This window comes from Eptesicus fuscus, chromosome 3 (genome assembly GCF_027574615.1).
Source record: "Eptesicus fuscus isolate TK198812 chromosome 3, DD_ASM_mEF_20220401, whole genome shotgun sequence".
NCBI classification, from domain to species: domain Eukaryota; kingdom Metazoa; phylum Chordata; class Mammalia; order Chiroptera; family Vespertilionidae; genus Eptesicus; species Eptesicus fuscus.
In genome coordinates, this window is record NC_072475.1 from 74195629 (window position 1) to 74221575 (window position 25947).

The window sequence follows — 25947 nt, forward strand, 5'->3', positions numbered from 1 at the left end:
AATTACAACTAAATTACAGAATACCATCATTCAGAACCACCTGAATTCTAACAAATGGAATCCCTACAACCAAGGATATAAAGAGGAAGTCTGGTATAGAGACTGATAGGAATGGGGAAGACTCAGAATGGGTTGATCACACAACCACATCTGGTGGGTAAAAATTGGAAGGGATACCTCAGCTGCAGAGGTTCCCCCTAAGGGTGGGTTCCAACCCCCACACCAGGCCCCCATCTACTCTACTATTGATTCCCTGTAAATTATTCTTCCTTTCAGTTACTGTATCCTTCATTTCTGGCTGGGTCTTTTTTATTGTTTCCACATCCATTTTTATGATGTTGAGTGGGGTGGGTCTCAGGGAATCACCAGGGCATGGAGAACAATGTTAGCCAAATTGATAGACACTCAAATCTAGTGCCCACCTTTATGCTCTATATTAGGAGTGCTCAGAAAAGGGTTCAAGTGCCAGGAAGAAAAGTCCCCATAACTTCTGGCTGTAAAAACCATCAGGTATTGAGACTGAGTGAGATGAAGGGCTGCTGGAGTCCCAGGCAGTTCCTCTTAAAGGGCTACACACAAACTTACCTGGACTCACTCCCTCTGAGCTCTAGTGATAGGGCAGCAGCTTGAAAGGCACCAGGGACATACAAGGCAGAACTGAATTGTCTGGCATCAGGACAAGAACTGGAAGGACAGCTTTCTCCCAGACAAAGCTGGCAGAAGCCACTGTTCCTTTTCTGAGCCCACCTAATATAGAGTGTAAAGGTGGGGACTAGATTTGAGTGTCTATCAACATGGCTAACATTGTTCTCCATGCCCTGGTGATTCCCTGAGACCCACCCCACTCAACATCATAAAAATAGATATGGAAACAATAAAAAGAACCAGTCAGAAATTAAGGATACAGTAACTGAAAGGAAGAATAATTTACATGGAATCAATAGTAGAATAGATGAAACAGAGAACCAAATCAGCAATTTGGAATATAAGGAAGCAAACAAACAAACAAACACCAAAAAGAAAAAAAAAATCCAAAAAATAAAGATAGATAAAGAGCCTCTAGGACAAGTTCAGGCATACCAACATTTGCATCATGGAGGTGTAGAAGGAGAAGAGAGAGAACAAGAAATTGAAAACCTATTTGAAAAAGTAATAACAGAAAACTTCCCTAACCTGGTGAAATAAATAGACATACAAGTCCAGAAAACCACAGATAACCCAAACAAGATATACCCAAAGAGGCACACACAAAAACACATCATACTATGTGTACCAGTTAATAATGCGGATTTTTTTCAATAGATGGAGTTAAACATAAGTTGATATATATGCAATTTGATATATATGCTATTATGTTGTATTGACAGCAAGCTTCAAAACTTCATAAGTCAAATTTGCTGAAGGTGTAAACATCATAGATATTTTTATGCTTAAAAATGTTGAATTTCGTGCCAAAAAAGAGTATTTGTGGGAAGTTTTAATTCATTACTTTATTTTGAAGAAAAAGTTATCGTATACTTTGGGAAACTTATGGTGAACATGCTCCATCTAAAAATACTTGTGAACGCTGGTTTAAATGCTTTAAAAGTGATTATTTCAATGTGAAAGACAAAGAACATCCAGGTCAACCGAAAAAGTTTGAAGACCAACAATTACAAGCATTATTGGATGAAGATGCATGTTAAACTCAGAAACAACTTGCAGAAAGATTAAATGTTGCTCAGCAAACAATTTCCGATCATTTATAAGCAATGGGAAATATTTTAAAGGAAGGAAAATGGGTGCCACATCAACTGAATGAAAGACAAATGGAACACTGAAAAGTCATCAGTAAAATGTTGCTTCAATGGCACAAAAGAAAGTCTTTTTTTGCATCCAATTCTGACTGACAATGAAAAGTGGATTTATTTTGAGAATCCCAAATGTACAAAATCATGGGTTGATCCAGGTCAACCATTAACATCGACTGCAAGGCCAAATCACTTCGGAAAGAAAACAATGCTCTGTGTTTGGTGGGATCAGGAAGGTGTGAGCTTCTAAAACCAGGTGAAACCATTAATACTTATCGCTACTGAAAACAAATAACCAATCTGAACCACGCTTTGATCGTGAAACAACCAGAATGTGCCAGAAAACACAGCAAAGTAATTTTGCTTCATGATGACACACCATCACACACTTCAAAACCAGTTAAAGGCACGTTAAAAGATCTTGCCTGGGAAGTATTCACCAGACCTTGCTCCTTCAGACTATCACTTGTTCTGATTGTTGGCACTCAAACTTTCTGAGCAGCACTTCAAAACAAACGAAGAAGTGGAAATTTTGGTCTCTGAAAGTTCTATTGGAACAGTATCCACAAATTACCTGAAAGATGGGGAAAATGTGTAGCTAGCTTTGAATAAAGCACTTTTGATGATTCTCTTAAACTATCATGTTTTCTTTGATTACAAAATCTGCCATTATTAACCAGTACACCTAGTAATTAAAACACCAAAAAGAGAATCTTAAAAGCAGCAAGAGAAAAGCAGTTAGTTACCTACAAGGGAACTCCCATAAGACTATCAGCTGATTTCTCAGCTGCAGGAACAAAAACAGACCCAGAGACAGGGAAACATCGATCAGACTCTTAAACCTCAGAGGGAAGGTAGGGGAGGGAGGGGGAGAGATCAACCAAAGGACTTGTATGCATACATATAAGCCTAACCAGGGGTCACGGACAACAGGAGGGTGGGGGCATACATGGGGAGGGGTTTGGGGTGGGAATGAGGGATGAGGACAATTATGTGATACCATAATAAAAAATAAAAATAAAAATTATTAAAAAATAAAATAAAATAAAAAATTATTTGTGTCCATCAAGTGTAAAGATAAATAAGATGTAAAGGAGTCATAAATATGAGTAAACAGATTATGTCAACAATATGGGACATATTACATTATGTGAAAATCAAGCATATTAAATTAATCTTAAACTAGTACATAGTCGATGACAAATTAAAGATTCTCCATTAGGTCCAACAGCAGAAAGATCTTTAACTGAAATATCATGCTTCACATCATAAAGAATATGACAGATATGAATAAATATTTAGAAAACAAATGGTAGGAATAGGCAGCAGATGCCAAATTCATGCCATAAAAGTGATTTTACATTATTTAAGGAGTTATGTTGCAGATTTATTTACTTACAAATTGTAAATATCAATAAATCTTAAATATCAATAAAATTAAATATCAGCTAAATCTTTTCTTTTAAAGTTTAAATGTAGCGTAAATTTAACATTGATAAAAAGATATATTTTCTTGCTGTATAATGTGAGAGTTTAGGAATTTCCTCATATTTACAGCTGTAAAAATACATTGTTCCTAAATTGTATACAATGGTCTAAGTATGATAGTTTGTACTCATTTGTAATTTGAAAAGGAGTACATACTAGTGTGATGAGTTTGAGAGTAGATTTTAAAAGAAAAAGTTTTCATGTTAACTTACATCCTTTTTCCTCTTTTGAAGGGAAAAAAACAGATTAAAAAAGAACCTATTATTTCAGGAAGATGGTATACTATTCGGACAGTAGTCTCTTCAATATTATCGCTAACTAGAGTTTTTTACCAGCTCAATACCAAAGGTTCATGGAATATAGTTAAATTAATCAGAGTGTCCTTATGCATTAAACTGTTTTCCCTATTAACTGTTAAGAATTAAGTGTTCTAATGACTTACCATGTAATAATCAGCCAGCACTTGTTTCACAAAGCACCTAAGATTTTTATTTTTAATATATTTTTCTTTATTAAGGTATTACATATGTGTCCTTATCCCCCCATTGCCACTCCCACTCTATCCCACCAACCCCCACTTATGCCCTCACCCCCTAGTGTATGTGTCCATTGGTTATACTTATATGCATGCATACAAGTCCTTTGGTCCTTTGGTTGATTTCTCCCCCTCCCCCATGCTCCCCTGTCTTCCCTCTGAGGTTCGACAGTCTGATCGATGCTTCTCTGATTCTGGATCTATTTTTGTGCATCAGTTTATGTTGTTCATTATATTCCACAAATGAGTTAGAGCATGTGATAGTTATCTTTATTTGACTGGCTTATTTCACTTAGCATAATGCCCTCCAGTTCCATCCATGCTGTTGCAAATGATAGGAGTTTCTTCCTTTTTACAGCAGCGTAGCATTCCATTGTGTAGATATACCACATTAAAGAATGCTTCCAGGAAATATCAATACAAGGAATAATAGTTTTGAAATTTCCTTGTCTCAAGATGTACTCTGAGGCGGTTAAGAGGTAGAAATGATAGAAAGATAAAACTGATTTTACCTTTGCCATGAAGTCATATTAATTATCATGGAAATAGTAGTCCAGAAATGGGGGAAAGCTTTCTGAAAAACAGTTAATGAGCTCCCCAAGTACTATCAAAATAATTAATATTTTTACTAATAAAATATAAACATTCTATAATGTGTGGCATACTATAGATTTAAAAATTCTATTAATAAGTTTTCAGAGGTTTGTAACTTTGTTTACAGGCAACAATCAATTGTAAGGAAAATAAAACAAAATAGTTTGTTCTCAAATTATAGAGGGTGGAAGTGAGAAATGAATTAATCAAGCAGATTTTGAACCAAACTTCAATGCAAATAGTTCCCATATCATGAAATATATTATACTAATTATTATAGACTCAATGTCTATGTCTTCCTAAAATGCATACATTGAAATCCTAAACCCCAATGTGATGGTATTAGGAGGTGGGGGTATTGGAGGTGATTAGGCCAGGAGGGTGAAGCACTCATGAATGGAATTAGTGTCCTTATAAAAGAGATTCCAGGATATTATCTTGTCCCTCCCACCATGTGAGGACCCAATGAAAAGATGTCTTTTAACCAGGAAGTGGGCTCTTATCAGAAATTAAATCTGTTGGCACCTTGATCTTGGACTTCCCAGCCTCCAGAACTATAATTTCTGTAGTTTATAAGCCTCCAGACTATGATATTCTGTTATAGAAGCATGAACAAACCAAGACATGAATATTTTGCCTGAAGTCAACACATAATTCTCTCTCTCCCACCGGAATAAACAACACAAGGATAAAGATTTTTGTCTGTTTTATTCACTTCTGTGTCCTCGGGATATAGAAAACATCATAACACACACAAACACATAGACACACACAAACACACACAGACACACACACAATGGTGAGTACTTTCCTTTCTCACTTATCCTTTCCTTTCTCTTTGATTATTTATTGGAGTGTGTACTTATTGCTTGGGCCACCCCCACAGTCATTCCCTTTTCTGGGAACAGCACCCTAATTTTCACTGCATCATCACTCTTCTATCCTCAACATGTGCAATTCTGGCAGGTTGAGATTGTTCCCACCCTCCAACCTGACAGGCTCCAGAGAGGAACACACACTTAATTTGTCCAGTAGGAAGGGTCCTTTCAACTGAGCCATATGATTGGTTCAGATGAGCATGTGACCAATACCAGGCCAAGAAGATTCCACTGAAGAACTTTTACTGGAATTATAAAGAAAGAGAAGCTTTTACACTGAAGTTGCTGAATGGATGGACTGCATTCCTGGCTATATTAACACAACACGGCAAAAAGTTATCCAAATAAAATAAAAACAAAAGAAAACAAAGCTAAGCGATAGTACATTGTGTATTTTGGCATCTGAGCTCTGGATTCTAGGCCTAAAGCCATTTTTATCCCATTCCTTTGAAGTTATGTGACCCAATAAATTTAATTTTTATAAATCTAATTTGCGATAGATTCCTGAAAGAGTAATTATAAACTTGCTTGCTTCTGAAAGAGTAATAATAAACAGACCCTCTAATAGCATTGTGTTAATTACCTACAGCCCTATATATAGAAGAAATAAATAGCATCATGCTGATGTTGAGTCATATAATAACCATTGGAGGAAAATAGTGATAGGTATAGGGTATGCTCAGAAATATCCAGCAGTGTTTGGTTCTCCTGTTTATTTCCTCAGACTAGATTTCAGGAAGAGACAGTAGTGTTTGTTAACAACTCTAGATGGTACAGCTTTCCTTGTGTGACTTGCCACTTGTTTCAGCACTGCTGACTATAGAACTGAAGTAAGTTATTAATCATAACTTTTTGATAATAATAAACAGCTATAGGAATAGTTTAGATACAAAGAAAGAATAATGCAAATTTTGGAAATAGTTACAATGTATTAAATCATAACAAGGCCTAAAATGGCTTAAAATATCAGCAACATCTATACCCTCATTTTATAGTTGAAGAAAATTAAGGGACTTGCCACTGTCATATCACCCACTAGTAGCAGAGGCAATGGCTACAATATAGCAAACCATACTATGATTTCACTTATTTTATATTATAATTTCTTTCCAAAGATTTGCTGTGAAATTCCATACATAAGAACTTAAAATATTTATTTACACTTAGAATTCTATTCACATACAGAGAACTGGTCCACAGTTGCTGCATACATGTATTGTCATTGGGAAGAATGATAGGGAATTTCATAGTGTGCTCTGCACTCAATAAGAGCTCATTAAACAACGATTTCATTCACACCCTCAAAAATCCAATATAAACTTATACAAGAGTTAAAAAGTAAATTGCTTCATTTCTAGAGAATTACCTCTTTTAGGTCAATGAAACATAACTCATCTAATGCTACTTTAGTGTCCTGGAAAATTTAATGTATCCCTACTTACTTCTAAAAACAGGTCTATGAATTACTTTAGTAATTGCTCAAGAGTATAAAATGGCCAATGTAGAATACATTGACATATCCTATCTAATAAAAGAGTAATATGGAAATTGACTGTACCTTCGCTACACCCACAAGCCACGCCCACCAGCCAATCAGGAGCAAGTATGCAAATTAACCCAACCAAGATGGCTGAGGCCACAGAGCGATCAGGAAGCTTGGGTTTCCCCAGCAATGGAGGAAGCCAAGCTGCACACCCTGGTCGGCCCAGGCCTCTGCTCAAGGCTACAACGTTTCAATTATAGAAGATAAATAAATCCCAGCAAAAATGGCTGTGGCCACAGAGCAAGCAGGAGGCTTGGGTTTCCCTGGCGATGGAGGAAGCCAAACTTCCTGGCCAGCCCTGGCCTCCGTTCAAGGCTACACAGTTTCAATTATAGAAGATAAATAAATCCCAGATACCAGGGCCTCCACTTGGGTTGCTGGGGGGTGTGGCCAGCCTGAAAACCACCACAGGCCCCTCGCCCAGGCCGCCCCTTGCCCCAAGGAAACACCCACCCTGATCCAGGACAACCTTCAGGGAAAACCAGCTGGCCCCCACCCCTGCAGCAGGCCTCTATCCTATCTAATAAAAGATTAATATTCAAATTGACCATCACTCCAACACACATGATGGCTGCTCCCATGTGGTCAAAGATGGCTGCCCCCATGTGGACACAAGATGGCCGCCACAAGCTGGCCAGCAGGGGAGGAAAGTTGGGAGGGATCAGGCTTCCCAGGGAGGGCAGTTGTGGGAATTCAGGCCAGCAGGGGAGGGCGGTTGGGAGGGACCAGGCCTGCAGGGGAGGACAGTTAGGGATGACCAGGCCTGCAGGGGAGGACAGTTAGGGGCAAACAGGCTGGCAGGGGAGCAGTTAGGCATCAATCAGGCTAGCAGGGGAGTGGTTAGGGGGTGATCAGGCTGGAAGGCAGAAGCAGTTAGGGCCAATCAGGAAGGCAGGCAGGCGAGCAGTTGGGAGCCAGCAGTCCTGGATTGTGAGAGGGGTCCCAGATTGGAGAGGGTGCAGGCTGGGCTGAAGGACACACATCCGCCTCTAGTATCAATATATGAAATTTTTAGTGGAGACTCAAAATCTGAAACAAAATATTCTGCATATTACATTTTTGAAATATGGACAAGCAATCTTAAATTAAAATCTAATTTCAGTTTTAAGTGTATCAGCTTGTCTGAGAATGTGCATACATATAATGTACATTTCCTATTGTGGTGGAAGTAATGTCAAGCTCTGTTCAGCAACCCAAGTCTTCTCCTTTTTGTATTATCCGAAGGAAGTGAAGGAGGAATTTGGTTGTTTAGCCACAACTCTTATTCATGGATTCTATGCAATGTGATATTCAGGATCTTGTAGTGAATATCTCCTTGGCTGGAATACCAGAGTGTTTTATTGAACCAGGGAAAGCTCTGCTTAGAAAACTGCACATTGAACATCTATTTATTGATTTTGTTTGTCCTTTATAGACTTTGGCATCAAGGGCCTGGCATCATCTAGGATATCCTGCGACATGGCAACAGCAGAAGAATTAACCTAAGTTCTCAGGAATGTATCTCACATTGAAGCCTGAATATTACAACTATAAGCAAGAGCTTTCATAGCTCCGGAAGGAGAAAAAAGTGGCATTTAAACTGAAATTGAATGTTGGCATTTCTGTTTTCCTTTCCTATGTTGTCATTTCTCAAAGCTCATAGTGTTCTGAACAGAGTTATCCAGCTTAATTTGTAAATATGCACACAGACACACACACACACAAGTGAAAAAATGTAATGCTAATATTAGTGTCACATTGGCACATTGATTGTCAAAATGGTGAATGTATGCTCCTGTCAAGTTTCAGAGAATATGGTTAGCACAAGAATATATGTAATTCCTTGTGATAACATGCTGGTTTGTGCCAGTCATTGCTCTGCTTAGACTCTGCAGGATAACTTACTTTCTGCTATGCATTTTTCCATGCCTAGATGTGTCAAAGGGTTGGTATATGGCAGATTATTTAAAAGTCAGGATAGTAGACACATGTACCCCAAAGTGTGACAGGAATACTTTTAAAAAATAGATATTGGGAAGTAAGGTATTAAGCAACTATAAAAGTTTTTGTGGAACTTAGTGATATCAAATATTAGTAAGGAGCTTGTTTCGTGTGAAGCATTGTGCTAAGTTTCACATTCTATATATTGGTAAGTTTGCATTAAAAAACCATATGAGATAGACACTGTACTTTTTTACATTAAAGGAAACTGAGGCTCACAGAAGTTAAAGCTCCCTGCTAAACCAACTTGACAAAAGAGAGAATCGGGATTTCAACCCAGATCTCCCTGGATCTGAAGCTCTTATTCTTTCACCACAAAGTGCTGTCTCAAACCTAAGCCACTTTCTAAGGGAAGTGCAATGGAAACTGCTTCTTCCAGGATTGTATCTAGCACATGAAATGTAAACATAAAAGTTTATGTTTAATTACATCTCATAAATTATTTTCAAATGTTTGAGGAAAAAAAGAGATTTATTTCATTTTGTTTGATTTTAATTTTCCTTCAGAAAAAAAATAGGATTTGATATGTATGAATTCTTAAAGGTTTAAATTTTTGTTTAAATACACTCTAAAACAATAAATTTGCATGTTGTATATTCACAATTGTCAATAACTCAGTTTTTAAGAGCATTTCCATGGATATCTCTTTATAAGCAGGGATTTATCCTTTCCTGAATATTAACTGAGAATAGGTTACTCATATATGTAATTCTGGCATAAATGTATATGGAGGAGCTTACAGGCTTAGCTGATTCTTTCATTTTACAGACCAGTTCATTATTACACTTCAAGTTTTGCTACATGAAATTCTCATTCATATTGGAAATACACCCCTAATAAAAAGCATTGTTCAATACGATTTCATTATAATCCGAGATGTGTATAGAACTGAAAAGTAAATTACTATCTTATACTTTTAAGCGATTCAGTCATCAGTTTGGAAAGAACAGTTTTTGAAATATGACAGTTAATGATAATGCTTTGGCTCCACTTGCTGTCATAACTCATAACAAAAATAGGGTGGAAATTTATTTTAAAAATAATAAACACAAACCCAGGAAAGCTTAGACACTTTTCCTTGCACAGTTAGGCATGGTAGATTGATCCCTTTAATGGCCCTATTCTTTACTCCTTTCTGTATAAACTACATTTGCCATGTGACTTTGTAGTTCCTCTCACAGAGGCAGCACAATCACTCCCCCCACTTCTTACATTTGGGCTCACCTTATGCTTTGGCCACTGAAATGATAGCAAATATGATGCAAGCAGAGGCTTGAGAAAAACACTTAATTTCTGCACACTCTTGTCCTTGGCTATGACCATGAGAACTTGCCAAGCTGTCACCCTTCATGATAAGAGGCATTCGTGGACCACCTGAGGCATAGCCAGTGCCTGGATTCCCCCTAACCACGCTTCTACCCCTCCCATCCCTGCCACAGACACCAAGGTGTAAACTCAGCCATCCAGCCAAACTCAGCCGAGATCAGCTGGACCCCCAAAGACTCATGAGCTAAGTAAATGTTTACTGTTGTTTGCTGCTAACTTTTGATGGTTTTTTATACTGCCACATTACTGTGGCAATATCTAAATTATATACTGTCTCCTCTTACTATTTTTTTCTTTCTAAGGGTATAAGTGGGGATCTGCAATTAAAAATTACATTCATTATAGTAAAACTAGAGGCCCGGTGCATGACATTCGTGCACTGGGGCGGGGAGCAGGGGGGACCCTCAGCCCAGCCTGCACCCTCTCACAGTCCAGGACCTCTTGCTCCTTACAGGCCCCCTGCAGTGGAGGTGCAAGAGGCTCCCGCCACCACCTCTGCGCTCGCGAGCCGTGAGCCCTGCTTCTGGCTGAGCTGCGCTACCCCTGTGGGAGTGCACTGACCACCAAGGGGCAGCTCCTGCATTGAGTGTCTGCCCCCTGGTGGTCAGTACACATAATAGCAACTGGTCATTCGGCTGTTCAGTCGATTTGCATATTAGGGTTTCATGATATAGGATACATTTTCTATTTTTAATAAGGTAGCCCATGAGAATATTTCTATATTAAGTTTCACAGTAAATTTTCATTCATTGAGTATCCACTATGTTTCTGACACTGTGCTGGGAACTTCCAAATATAAATCAGTAGTACAAAAGATCATGCCTGGAATGATTTGAGCAATAAAATAAAGTACTAATGGACTATAATCTAAAGCATAAATTAAATATAAATAAGTCTATACTGATACAATAAATAATAAATAATAAATAAATAAATAAATAAATAAATAAATAAATAAGAATAGATAAATATCCCTAGCAGAATAATTCCACAATAATTTAGGAAGCTACTCCAGCTTCAAGGAGACATGAGCATAAATACTCCTAAGTGTGGGCTATGTATAGTGACTTCCTTCCAAAGAATGCGTTTTAGAAAGAAGCACAAAGATGAACTTTACAGTGGAGTAACCTGATAAACATCAGCCAGGTGATCAGGGTTAATGTCAACAGTAACTGGCCATGTTGATAATATGTACCTTTGGTATGATGTGATAAAACTAGCATTTTCCCTTTGTAGTTTTCCTTTCCAAAACCTATAACTTCAATCCACATATTGTCATAAAAAATCAGACAAACCCCAAGTAACCGTGCAATTAAATTCATAACTAGTTGTCACCTAAACTGTCAAGATTATTATAAAGATAAAAGAGTTGGAGAGAAACTCTGAGCAACTGTCACAGCCAGCAAGAGCTTAAGGAGACATGATGACTGAAGGTCATCCTAACATTCCAGAAAAGTAACATTAGGTAAAAACTAAGAGATTATGAATAAAGTATGAACTTTAGCACATAATTATGTAGTTATATTGGTTGTTAATAAGGTTATTATAATTATCAGGCATAGTTTTTTAAATGTGAAAATTTGTAATTTCCCAAATACTATTATAAAGAAATGAATTTTAACAGACTGCTAATTTAATATGGACATTAACAAACAAATAGTGTGTCACTCTGGAAGATAAAATAACTTATGTAGGTTAGGATAATTATTTTTAATTCTAAAATGGATTAAAATGAGTAAATTGCACACTATTTTAATATAATTTTGAAAATAAAATGCAAATTGCATTATCACTTTTCACTACCATTCTCTAAAATTGTCAAATATCACTTCTTGTCACACTCTGGAGAAGATTAATGGTAGAATCACAGAGATACCAGCTGTTTAAATATTCTTTTTATTTACCATGCTAGCTTAATAAATAACCAATCTGCTTAGCAACTATAATCTTTTTGCAGCTGAAAAGCTTTTGTGGAGATCCCCTACATATGGAAAATTATCATATGTTTAATACTAGGCCATTATCTGTAATAATTTAATATTATGAGACAAATAATAAAATTTTGTCAGTGAAATGACAAAAATAACCACTTGTTCAGATGCTTTGCAGCTTTAAAAAAAATTAAGGATATCCAATGGGCTTTGGTAAATAAATAGGTCTCAAAGATAAAGGAAGCATATATAGAAGACATTTATTAAACATGCCTCTCATTTTTATTCCTTTTCTGTTTGGTTTCTCAGGAATCTGTTTAACAGGGACTGCAGTGTATTTGCTTCAGGCAGATGCTTTCATTCTCTTTGTCTACTGATGTGGCAGCCCAAAGAAGAAGGGCAGAAAGTATGGTTAAAACTTAATATTACGTTTTAAAAAGCAAAATAGACTTTTTTCAGATTGAATTATAGCGTTGAGTAATTTAAAATGTTGGTTTAATGTTTATTATTTGAAGTTAGACATGATTTGAAAGCAGATTACAGATTTCAACCATAGGTTATAAGGAATCATGGTACATTTGATTTTTTTTTTTCTGTAAATAAGAATATAAACATGTATTCATTCAGACTGTTTGTATCTGTGTGATGGTGATATTGAGGATAGATAGACAAATGTAAGTCACTAAATCATGAAGATTAAAGATTAATTTCTAGCTTCCTTAAGGGCCTGTTTATGCCAGTACTAGTCTGGAAACCAACTCCACATCGTAGCCCTAACATGCTTTCTTGCATGCCCTCACAATCACACTTTCTAATTTTATTTTATTTTTTTTTGGTTAACTATTTCAGAAATTAGTAGTATTAATCTACTTTTTCTTTGCATATGGTCCACACACCAACTCCCATGTGTCCACAGAAGAGACAAATAGTCAAATTATAAAGAGATACATTAATTTAAAAGCAGCAATTCTGAAATACTTACTAGAATTCAGAACTGTAATATACTCCTTGCATTTGTTCAATACATTATTCCCTTATTAATGAGATTAGCAGAAAATTAAATAATGGTATTTGTATATACATTCCTAGAATTTATCTATAATACATGCATTATATGTAGCATTTTATAGTATGTATATAGAGTACTCAATTAATCCCTTCTATTGTCAGAAAATATGAGTATCACAATATTTTGAAAGAAAAACTCTCAATCTTTTCTTCTCAAGAAAAGAAAGTGGTTTAAAGATTTAGGGACAAAAATTTAAGAGATAAAAAAAAAACACCCTCTTTATGTTCATGGTTTTTATTTTAGACTTTATTGTTTCCATGTTTATTAAACCTTAAGAGAATCATTCTATCAAAGGGGTCTTTTAACCCTGGAAAATCTTTTGGTTAAAGAACCTAAGCTTCTAATTCTAAGGTTGTCTGATAATATTTACTCAGTCATGGAGAGTTTATAAAGGATATGAGCAGTGTGATCCCAAGAGCACACAGCAACTGCAGGCATTTCTAGGCATTCAAATATTTAGTTCAGATGATTCAGAATTATAAATGAAGGATTTAAAAATATTTTGTTTTCCTTTTCCAAAATTCTTGTGTGTGGGCAGGGAAGGGGACAGATATTATCTCAACCCAGCATTTGATTTCCCTACTATTACACATTGTCTCTGACCTTGAAATGCTTTGTCTGGAAACTTCCTTTTTATAATCATTTGTAGGCATTTCCCAATGGAAACAACTTGGTGCACATGATGGTGAAGGTTTCAGGAGAGGCCACAGAAGCAAGGTAAGGGCTGATAAACAGTAGGAAAGAAGCCAAAAAAGAGAGTTAAAAAGCACAGGCAGGTTAGGTTATGTTGAGCCAAAATTAAGTCCAGGGTATCTTACCTAATAATAGAGAAACATGTAAATTAACCGTACCTCTGCTATGCCCACAGCCAATCAGAGTGAGTATGCAAATTAACCCAACAAAGATGGAAGTTAATTTGCATACATACCTGGGTCCCAGGAACCCCCTCAGCACCCAGGTCATTCCCAGCTGGCCATCGGAGGGTAGGGGGGGCCCTTCCAAGCCTAAAGCCTCTGCCCAGGCTTTAGGCTTGGGAAGGGGCCGAGCCTGTGACCAAATGCAGACCATCCGGAAGTCAGCGCTGGGTTTCCCAGCTGCAGCCTGGTGACCCAGCACTGACTGCTCAGGTGGCTGAGACCCAGAAAGTGAGTCAGGGTCTGATCTGCAGCCTCAGTGGAAGCTGTTGATCAGTGTACTTACCTCTCTCTTTCTCTCCCTCTTTCTTTCTGATCTTCACCAGCAGCCAGGCTTTTCTTTCAGCCAGCATCTCTCCCGGCCTCCACGGGGGCTGCTGTTAAGCCCCACCTCTTTGATCAAGCCTGGAGATGCTGACTGGCATAGGAACTGACCAATCAGAACCAAAGGTGGGTGCTGTGGGGAACCAATGGCTGCCTAGGAGGCAGAGCTTCTGATGCTGACTGGCATAAGAACTGACCAATGAGAACCAAATTTGGGTGCTGTGGGGAGCCAATGGCTGCCTAGGAGGTGAAGCTTTTGATGCTGGCATAGGAACTGACCAATCAGAACCAAATTGGCCAGCAGAGGAGGGCAGTTGGGGGCGACATCAGGCCTGTAGGAGAGGGCAGTTAGGGGTGATCAGGCTGGCAGGCAGAGGCAGTTAGGGGCAATCAGGCAGGCAGGCAGGTGAGCAGTTAGGAGCCAGTGATCCCAGATTGTGAGAGGGATGTCTGACTGCCGGTTTAGGCCAGATCCCTGGGATCAGGCCTAAAATGGCAGTCGGACATCCTGCAAGGGGTCCCCAATTAGAGAGGGTGCAGGCTGAGTTGAGGGAACCCCCCCTCCATGCACGAATTTTGTGCACCAGGCCTCTAGTCTATATAATAAAAGCCTAAGCGACCATTATGGTGGAACCTCCAGAATGACTGGTCACTGACCACCAGGGGGCAGACGCTCAATGCAGGAACTGTCCCCTGGTGGTCAGTGCACTCCCATAGGGGGAGCACCGCTCAGCCAGAAGCTGGGCTCATGGCTGGCGAGTGCAGTGGTGGTGGCGGGAGCCTCTCCTGCCTCCACAGCAGTTTTAAGGAACAGCGATCTTAGCAGTAAGGAGCAGCAAGCAGGCAGGTGGTAAGGAGCAAGGGGTCTCGGACTGTGAGAGGGTGCAGGCCAGACTGAGGGACACCCCCTCCCCAGTGCACAAATTTTGTGCACCAAGCCTCTAGTATATAATAATCTGATAAACTCCATGGCCTCTTCCCCATCAAACCTGCAAAGACTTTAAGATGAACAATTTATCTCAAACTCTGCCTACATTGTCATGGAACATTGTGGAGCACATTTAAGGATCCTGGGAGCTTGGGGCTGAGGCGACCTTGCTCCTGATATGGAGTCAGACAAGGCAGGGGTAATACAGACATAGCTCAGAGATATTACAGGTTGGGTTCCAGACCACCACAATAAAGCTAGTACACACATACCTTAGAGAGAATGGGGGCTCAATTCTAGAGCACCGTAATAAAGCGAGTATCGGGATAAAGAAAGTTTAATCTTTTTACTGGTGGAAAGTTTTGCCTTCATTTTGTAAAAAATACAACCCTTGTGGAGTGCAGTAAAGCAGAGCAGGCTACAATGAGGTGTGCCTGGAGAGGAAGACAGGTGGAGGCAGAGGGAAAGCAGAACTTTCTTGTCTCTAGGTTTCCCTTTCTTTACTTCACACTTACAGGCAATCTTCAGCCTACGGTGAAGAAGCAGTGAGGACAGAGGACAAGAAGTGGCAGCAATGAAAGTTTTAAGGAAATCTAAACCAGAGTTTGCCTTTCTCCCTTCACTCCCTGTTTTCTCTGCCTTCCATCTGCTCCTCTTCCCTTCTCCTTTTCCGCTGTAGTACAGAAGAAAGAAAGACACAATAGCTGCCAGGGCAGCTGACATCTTCCAGGGAAGGAGGAGCATAGCCAATGGGCGTCCTTTGATAACAGAGTGGTAAAGATGACCTTTGCTGGCCACTCTGCTCTCCTCGTTACCCTGGCTTCCCTCTCTCCTTATAGTCTATCCCTCCTATGTTTATATTTCCTCCATTTCCCCATTGGGCAAGGAATTACTAAGAATTGAATAAGGTTCTTTTGAAAAGTATGGGCTGTGGCTGCAGTAAGAAAGTGACTTTCTCCCCGCCCCTTCCTTCTTCGCTTCTTAAGGATCCCTTCTAGGACAGGGCAGTCCGTCCTGGCAGTGAGGAGGGTAGCTCAATCTCCATGTCTTTCTGGGAAGAATGACTGGTCAAATGTGTTGGAAATATCCCAGTCATTGTAAAGTACAAGACTGCCTATATTTTGTTAAATTGTGCTTTTATTTAATTCATAATAGAAACATTTAAAAAATAAGTTTGGAAAGTTTTTCTAATGATTATTTGTTGATGTTAAGCCCAGCCATATTTATAATTTCCAGGAAAATATACATTTATGGGTTAATTTGCAATATGCATTTGAAGTGAGTAGAAATTCTAAAGTGGCCAGATGTCCTTTAACATATCCAAGATAAGTTATGTACCTGAGGAAAGCCCTTTTTGAAAACATACAATGACATGCACTCTTAAACTTTGTTTGCCAGTTATTATATTCTTTCCTTCATTGTCTGTTAGTCCTCAAAAGTAACCAAAAACATATAAATAAATATCATTGTCCCAGTAGAGATGTCTAGGGATTGGGTTTAAACCTTATTGAATTCTGGCCAGGTTTAGGAATAGTATTTTGCCCAATGACGTCCAAAGTCTAATTCAGAAGAATACAAGTTGCTTATGTAGTTAATAATTTAATCTACAATTGAATATGTTTCTTCATCTCAGACTATTGAGGCATTTCTTTTGTAATAACACTTCTAAGTATTTTAGATTTCTAAGATAATATAGAAAGAACTTTGGTGCCAAGAACCTTCAAAAATAGAATGGATATAGAAATAGGGTTTGTTTGATTTGACACGACCTATAAAGATTATTTATTTTAAACTTCTAATTTACTAATTAGAAAAGTAAGACCAAGAGAGTTTAAATGACTTCCTCCCCTCCAAAAAAAGGTCACTTAGAAAGTTAAAATCAATAAATATAGTACATTCAAAAATACTCCAATTCTCACTTAAATTATTTCCAGTTTATAACCCTAAAATGAGGAACATAGACAAGAAAGTGCCTACAAAAATAGAGCTTAGTTTTGCTATGATCTGAAAGCTAGCATAACCTCCAACTAAAGGAATAGGTCTCTTATAAAAAGAAAGAACATAAAAGAAATCTCATTTTGGATAGAAAGACTTCTCAATTCCTAAGAGATGAACAAATCACAAACTACATAGCAACCCAGCAAAGACTACTGCTCAAATTCTAAAAAAATATTTTCCCACTCTAATAATCATGTGATGGATATTTCCACTCTACAGACTACACCCACTTTATAGTAAAAAAAAATACTAAAACTTTGTCATCAAAAAATGCCTAGTAGCTGTAGGATTTATCTTTTTACCACATACATATTACTGGCTATTTAATTTATGCCTACATATTATAAGGTACTGCATGGTACATTTAAAACATAAGGCTACAGCTAATCAGAAGCTAATTAAAAACTTGACACTATAATTTTCTGTGCTTGCTTTCATCTGTAGTTTTACGGGAGTAATTATATGATTTTTAATAGTGTGATCTATTTAATTTTTATAAATTTTTCTTTAAATCATTACTGGAGAACAAAAATCATCTCTCTAAAGCCAAAAGTATTCAGCAGAGGCACTAAAGGTCCAACTGTCTTCTAATGGAGGCATCCCCTCTGACAGATTTGAGATTGAGAAGGTTACTCTGGAAGAGGAGGGAATTCTGGCTTCCCTCTCCTGTTCAAGTCTAGCTAGATATTACACACACACACACACACACACACACACACACACACACACAGACACAGAGAGAGAGAGAGAGAGAGAGAGAGAGAGAGAGAGAGAGAGAGAGAGAGAGAGAGACATACCAAGGCACACTAATAGCAAAACAAATAGAACCAGTATGTCACTAAACATACAGCACAGCCTGAACTCAAATAAGAAAGTAATTTTTTTCAGAGAGATGAGCACTTAAACTACAAAAATTGACTAAGTATTTATTAGTGATGAAGCATAGAACAAGTCTGTAAAGATTCTGAATTTTAACACTGATGCCTCTATTGATTAGTAAAATACCTTGAGGCATTTTTCAGCCCATTTATCTCTAGAGTGACTCAAAATAGCTGAACATGCTGCCACCCAGAAGGGGCAGGCAGTACAGTGAAAGTAAGAGTGAAGACCATGTGAAAGACCCAACTTCAAGTTCTTGTACTACCACTTACTCCATTGTACTTACTTAACACCATGGCAGGCACACAGGAGGTGCTCAGTTTTGGTTTATCATAACTGACTGAAGCCAGTCTTCCAGGTTAGAAAGTAAGTTATTCTTTCCTCTTATTCCTCTATCATAATCAGTCCATCAACAGAGCATTTGTTTATTTGAAATCTCAACGGTGTTCTGAACATGTTTTCATAGTCTGATGGATGCCATGTTAGTCTGGCTACGATTTGCATCAAGATTTCTGTAACATCAGCACTTATCTCCCTAATCTTGTCCTTTCCCAAATAAAATTTGTCTTTTTCTTCTGTCACTTTTAGACATTCAAATTTTACCAATACCTTCAAATACAGACCTTAACAAATCCCTAATTATAATGCCTATACTTTAAAATATTCTCTAAACTGGCCTTACAACTATTCAATATTTACCCACAACTCTAAAATCACGCAAAGTTGATTCTTCAGTGGAATACCATACAAATTCTCATTCCTTTACCAATGTTCATTTGCTCTGAAATACCCTCTCAGCTTCAGTGCAGTAAAAAGAACATTATTTTTGGATTAAAAAATTTTTAAGTGCTTATCTCAATTCTGATACTTGAATAGATATATAATTTAGGATAGCTTGGCTCATTATAAAATGAGAATAACTACCCAACACACTTTTGTGAGAATCAAATGAGATAATAGCAAATATATATAATTTATTGAGAGCATACATAGCAAAGCAAATTGTATATTTTTTATACCAGGCCTCATTCTATATCTTTTACTTATATTTATGCATTTGATACTGACAATAAATCATGAAGTAGCTAAAATACAATTTCTCACTCATGAGAAAATTATGGCATGGCAAGCTAAAGCAACTTCCTAGTATGTGGTTTCTGAGCTGGCACTCTTAACTACTAAAATAAAATGTATCTAGAATAGTGTACCTGGTATATGCCATATTAGTGAATGAGTAATTTAACATTTTAATGAAAATGCATCTCGTTTTTAAAAAGTACTAGTATTTCCCCCAAAATTATTCAAATTAAAGGTAGCTTATTTGACTCAAGATAAAATAGTCACCATGTATCAAAGTTACTGACTATATAATTAGACCGTTACAAGCTCTATTTTCCCTTTAAGAAAAGTACACGAACTCTCAACTACAGGCTCAAGTTTATTAAAGTGGTGATTGCTTTGGCCTTTAATATAAACATAGTCCTGTGAGAATTAAATAGCACGTTGTATAGAATTTTAAAATACATGATTATATGTTCTTGTGTGTTTTTTTCTGAATGAACAGATGTTCAAAATATGCCCAGTAAAATGTGATCAAATATTATATGCAGCTTAAAAAGTTATTCCATACTAAAATCCTAGGATAACTGATTCAGCTAATTTCCTTATTAAATCATTGCCCCTGTTCATCCTCCACTGAAGCAATCTGTACACAAATGAGACTCCGTAGACAATGCTAACTGTGACTTGTCACAACATTTATTTTCATAGGCACTGAAGAAGTATATTGCATATCTTCAGTCAACAGTGTATACGTGTTGGGGGAGCAGTTAGCAAAGAACCAAGGATATTATAGTAAAGAACTCAGGATATTGTAATTATATTATAATGTTTCTAATCAACTATTATAATAAAGTTGCTACTCTAAAGACTTAGTAATTCACCATTCAAAATACAGGAATGAAGATCTTGTAAAAATTTTCTATTTCACTTAGCTTTTTCCAAAATGCTCTAGTGGCCAGTTGTTAGTTTCATTGCTAACAGTAGGAACTTACATTAGAAGTTTACAGTAAAAACTATATGACTTACCTATATACTATGTTGTAAAATGGGATGGCTACTATATTTTCAAACAGAACTAGTACAACTGCTATTTATGAGTCTAATAATTTCTGAAAAGTATGTTCTGTTGTTAAATACGTCCTTCCCTAGAGTGATGACTACACTTGCTCTTTCTCTCCATTAGTGATTTCCCACTTGAACACTGTATGCCACTGACGGTTTAGGAAGTGGACAGAGGGGGATGGAGTGGGGAAACAAGTTCATCTGGCATAATTTTATAATTCTCAGTGACTAAAACACTGCTTTTGAAAAGTTGTTTCTGTTTTATCTTATTATTGTTCAATATTCTGCTCCATGATACATCAAATAAATCCAATACTATACCATAATGATAACAAACAGCATGTTGCACACATTAAATGACTGCTATAGTCCCCATAAAGAAAGAAAGGCTCTATTTTTCTCCACTTATCACTTTTGATCAGGCAAAGCACATATTTTTCCAAAGGCTATAAAATACCTCAGAGGCAACGAAAAAATTCAAAAGCATCAATTCATTAATCAGTCTCCATAAAGTACATTGGTTCAAATAAAAAAAGGAAGGTCAACAAATTTTCTGCCTGAATGTATTACCGGTAGTACCACTGGAAATAATGTTGGAGTTACCAGTTGTTTAGAAGTATTGTCATCCTGGAAAGGCCAAAATTGTTCAAAATGAGGCCCTAGAAGTGGAATTAAAAATTTTTAACCTCATCAAGGTTTTGACTCAAGAATGAACAAAAATCTCCTAGAAAAAAATGTTTTAACTAGAGCACTTCCTTGGAGTTCCACTTTAAATGCCATGGATTGGGCAGGGATGTAGAACCTAAGATTTCTTTGGATGACAAGTTTAACCAACTTTTCAAGGTGGTAACTTTGTATCAGAAACCATCTCCTTCTTGATCCTTCATTAAAGTAGAGGAGGTTACAGAAAAGAATAGCTAATATTAGAAGAGTTCTATTTATACACACACACACACACACACACACACACACACATACACACACACACACTGAGTGGCCAGATTATTATGTGTTCAGAAATCATAAAAATCTGGCCACTCAGTATATATATATATTGATTTCAGAGAGGAAGGGGGAGGGAGAGAGAGATAGAAACATCAATGATGAGAAGGAATCATTGATCTACTGGCTCCTGCACACCCTACTCTGGGGATCGAGCCCACAACCTCAGCATGTGCCCTGACTGGGAATAGAACCATTACCTTCTGGTTCATAGGTCGGCACTCAACCAAGGAGCCACACCAGCCAGTCTGTTTTTCTATTTTAAAAATACTGAGAGAAGTAATTCTTCAAATTACCAATTTTATTGTCATCTTATGATAAAAGTACATTTTAAGAATATGTGGTCATTGAGATTTGATATTTTCCATGTTACATTAATTTTTTTTGGATCTCAAAATAAATAGCCCAGATGCTATTATTATTTTTTTATTATCAATTTCAAAATTTGGCTAATTTTTACAGGTTACCCTCTGACATTTAGTTTAATCAGCTAGAATGTTGGTGGTGATAAATAATTGTAACCAGAACATATGCTCATTCTCTCTTAAGCTATTTATTTATTTCTAAAATAAAGCCAACAACTCTTACCTCAAAGGGTTATTACTACTATTGCAGGAGATAAGTAGAACACCTACTATCCAAAAATATGCACATAGAGTTTGAGGAATATGAGCAAATATTTGCTAAAGTTACTACTAATGCATCATTAATTTCTTAGCTTAAAGTACAAACAAGTTGTGTCTAAAAACCCTGAATCTTTTCCTCCATACTTCTACTGGAATGATAATCTCCCTCCTTTTACCTTTCTCTCTTCAACACAGACATATAGTATTTCCACATCTCCATCAAAATATATTGCTCCATCATCTATATTCCCATGGCAATATCTCCATTATAGCCCCCATTATAAGTGAATTACAGTTCATGATGAATATGTGTGTCATTTAGCCTGAGTTTTTAGCGCATTCAGAGAAAGAACCTGTTACCTGCTGGAACATGCTAGGCTCTCTCTAAATGATTGCTGAACTGAATGGCCCAGGAGTGATAAGAAATAGGTACTCTTTAAGCTAAGAAAGATAGTATTATACAGAAATTATTATTTTATGGCACACATAATTTCCAAAATTCAAATGTATAATTACAAATACTCTTATCTAGCAAATAATTCACTCAGCTTCCAGAGTTCACTTTGTAGTTAGTTCATTTTGGCTGATATTAGATGCAATATTTCTTCAAAGCACATACTCTTAGAGCCAAATTTGGGTCCTTTTATAGTGAACTAGAGGCCCAGTGCATGAAATTCTTGCATGGTGGTAGAGGGGGTTCCCTTCAGCCCAGCCTGCACCTTCTCCAATCTGGGACCCCTCAGAGGATGTCCGACTGCCGGTTTAGGCCTGATTTCCTGGTCGGACATCCCTCTCACAATCCGGGACCGCTGGCTCCTAACTGCTCACCTGCCAGCCTGATCGCCTAACTGCCCCAACTGCCAGCCTGGTCACCCCTAACTGCCCCCCGCCAGCCTGGTTGCCCCTTACTGCCCCACTGCTGGCCTAGTTGCCCCCAACTGCCCCCCTCTGCTGGCCTGGTCATCCCTAACTGCTCCTCTCTGCCGTCCTGGTCACCCCACGCAGCCTGCTGTTCAGTCATTTGGTTGTCCCTCACTAACCTCCCTGCCGGCCTGGTCACCCCATGCAGCCTGCTGTTCGGTTGTCCATCTGGTTGTTTTGGTCGTGAAGGCCTCTGGCTTGTTATATATTAGGATATCAGTGTACAGACCCTGTCCTTCAATTTCTCTAAGTTAAAATGGTCTTCTCAATATTTTGCAATAAAGTGCTCTGGGAATGTAATAAAAGACATTACCTATCTAGGCACTGAACACTTTTGGAGCACTTTAAAAAAAAGAAAATAATGTAAGTTTTGTCTCAGGTGCTGCAAGTGTTCTATACATGTCAAAATGGGAAGGAGAAAGCTGCCACTTCTGAAGCAAAAACAAAAGACATACTTCATTTTCCACATTTGGGTTCTGAGTATCTTCACTCCTTGCATCTATTTTGTAGGCTGAATGCTATCTGTGGAATGAAGGAACTTCAGGGACTCTTAGTAAACATAACCCTTAATCAACTCCTATTCAGTTCTTCCCAAATACAACTAAGATGTCTGGTATCTGAGAGAGATAGCCACAGAGATGTGTGAACTGTCCCTTCCTCTTGGCTTGTTAACACTTTCTCTCTAGTATACTGGCTTGCATTCTTTCAGAGGTAAAGCATCTTTGAAAAACCAAGAAAAGCAATAAAACTTCTCCTCAAAACATGCAAGTGAACATAAAGTACCACAAAATTTTTCAAATTAACAGACATTACAGCCTGTCTATGTAATCCACATCAAGAAGCTCTGTAGTTAAGCACTGTATTTTAAAAAATGGAATCTATAAAATCATCTTATTTATTTCTTTTCACTGGATTCAAGAAATTAGAAATTAGTGTGAATTTCACGAATGCCCTCCATGTGTATGCAGGACACTGCATAAGATGCAACACATACCTATTTTATTTGATTACTACTATTCAAAAAGGTAGGTTCTGTCAACCCTACTTCAGCAATGAGAAAATTGAGATTCAGGGAGGTTATGCAGTTTGCCTAAAATTAGCTGTTTGGCATTTGGCAGAGCATTTCAACACTATTGGACACCAACATCAAGGCTCTTTCAAGTACACCATGTTCCCAATGAGACACTTAGTAAACAAAAACAATATTACCTCATGTGTATCCTGGTGCTACAGACTGATTCTATCCCCACCTCCTAAATTCATATATTGAAGCCCTAACCCCCAATATCGCTGTGTTTGGAGATAGGGCTTAGAAGGAGGTAATTATGGCTAAATGAATTTGAAAAGGTGGGGCCCTGATCTGATAGGATCGGTGTCCTTATAATAAGTGACATCATAATCAGAGTTCGCTCTCTTTACCTCTCTCTCTCTGCCCCCAAAATGTGAAGTTACAATGAGAAGACAGTCAACTGCAAGCCAGAAGAGAGCTCTCACTGGGAACCAAAGTGGATGTCACCTTGATCATAGACTTTCCAGCCTCTAGAACTCAGAGAAAAGAAATTCTGTTACTTATGCCACAAGTCTATGGTATTTTATTATGGCTGATTGAGATGACTAATACAACTGAAATAATATCTACTTTCCTTTCAAATACTTTTAAATCACTCTTTTATCTTAAATCTAAAATGTCAACAATATATGTTTTAATTTTGTAAGTAACTGAAATTCATTTTTATAAGAGATGAAAAATAGTTTTTAAAAAGGGAAGAAATAAAGGTAAGAAGGAAGAGAAAAAAGGAAGAAAGGAAGAACATCCAATAGTGGCTCTATCCACTATGTGAGATAAGTAAAACTGTTTATGGTAAAACTAGAGGCCCAGTGCACAAAAATCATGCATTGGGGGGGTGGGGGGGTCCCTCAGCCTGGCCTGCACCCTCTCCAATCGGGGACACCTTGGGGGATGTCAGACTGCTGGTTTAGGCCCAATACTGCAGAGACCTGATTGCCCCTAACTGCCCTCCCCTGCCAGTCTGATCACCCCTAAATGCCTCTGCATCGGTCCCCACCACCGTGGCTATGTCTGGAAGGACATCCGGAAGATGTCCGGTCTAATTAGCATATTACCCTTTTATTAGTACAGATTGGAACACTTACCTTTGGGTATTCTTAAAAGTGTTTAATATTTGCTAATATTCAATTACACTTCTGGGTATATGACTGAAGAAATTCAAAACACTAATTCAAAAGATATATACACTCACACTCCCATGTTTATTGCAGCATTGTTCAAATAGCCAAGATATGGCAGCAACCCAAGTGCCCATTTATTGACTATTAGATAAAGAAGTGACATATATATACAAAGGAATGTTATTTGGTCACAAAAAAGAATGAAATCATACCATTTGTGATAACATGGATGGACCTAGATGGTATTATTAAAGTGAAATAAGTCAGGCAGAAAAAGACAAATATCATATGATTTCACTTATATGTGAAATCTAAAGAACAAAATAAATGAACAAACTCAACAAAAACAGACTCATAGATACAGAGAATAAACTGAGAGTGCCAGATGGGAGGAGGCTTGGGGGCTTGGTAAAATATCTGAAGGGATTAAGAAGTACAAATTGATATTTACAAAAACAGTCAGAGGGATGTAAAGTACAGCATAGGAAATATAGTCAATAATATTTTTTTATTTTTTTCTTTTTTTTTATTGATTTCAGATAGGAAGGGAGAGGGAGAGATAGAAACATCAATGATGAGAGAGAATCGTTGATCGGCTGCCTCCTGCACGCCCCTTACTGGGGAACAAGCTGGCAACTTGAGCATGTGCCCTTGACTGAAATCAAACCTAGGACCCTTTAGTCCACAGGCTGATGCTCTATCCACTGAGCCAAACCAGCTAGGGCTCTTTTAATCTTGATTGTTGAAAGTATTACATAGACCCTCCTTGTCCCCTCATTAACCTTTTCTAGCTCGTTCCTGTCCACCCACCACACCAGGCCCTCACCTCCCCATTATCTGTGTCCCTGGGTTATGCATATATGCATATAAGTTCATTGGTTGATCTCTTCTCACCCACCCTCTCCTG

The 25947-nt window shown here is 37.7% G+C and overlaps 1 protein-coding gene and 1 long non-coding RNA gene across 2 annotated transcripts in view; one reads left to right on the top strand and one right to left on the bottom strand.

The window, feature by feature from the left end:
• The window catches only part of ALCAM (activated leukocyte cell adhesion molecule), a 214427-nt gene that overhangs the window by 138999 nt on the left and 49481 nt on the right, over positions 1–25947 (bottom strand). The gene's annotated exons all lie outside the window — the stretch shown is intronic.
• Positions 12376–24355, top strand: LOC129148603 (uncharacterized). Its single transcript, XR_008555596.1, has 3 exons — positions 12376–12471; positions 13784–13851; positions 24299–24355. It is a non-coding gene; the product is annotated as an uncharacterized LOC129148603 (long non-coding RNA).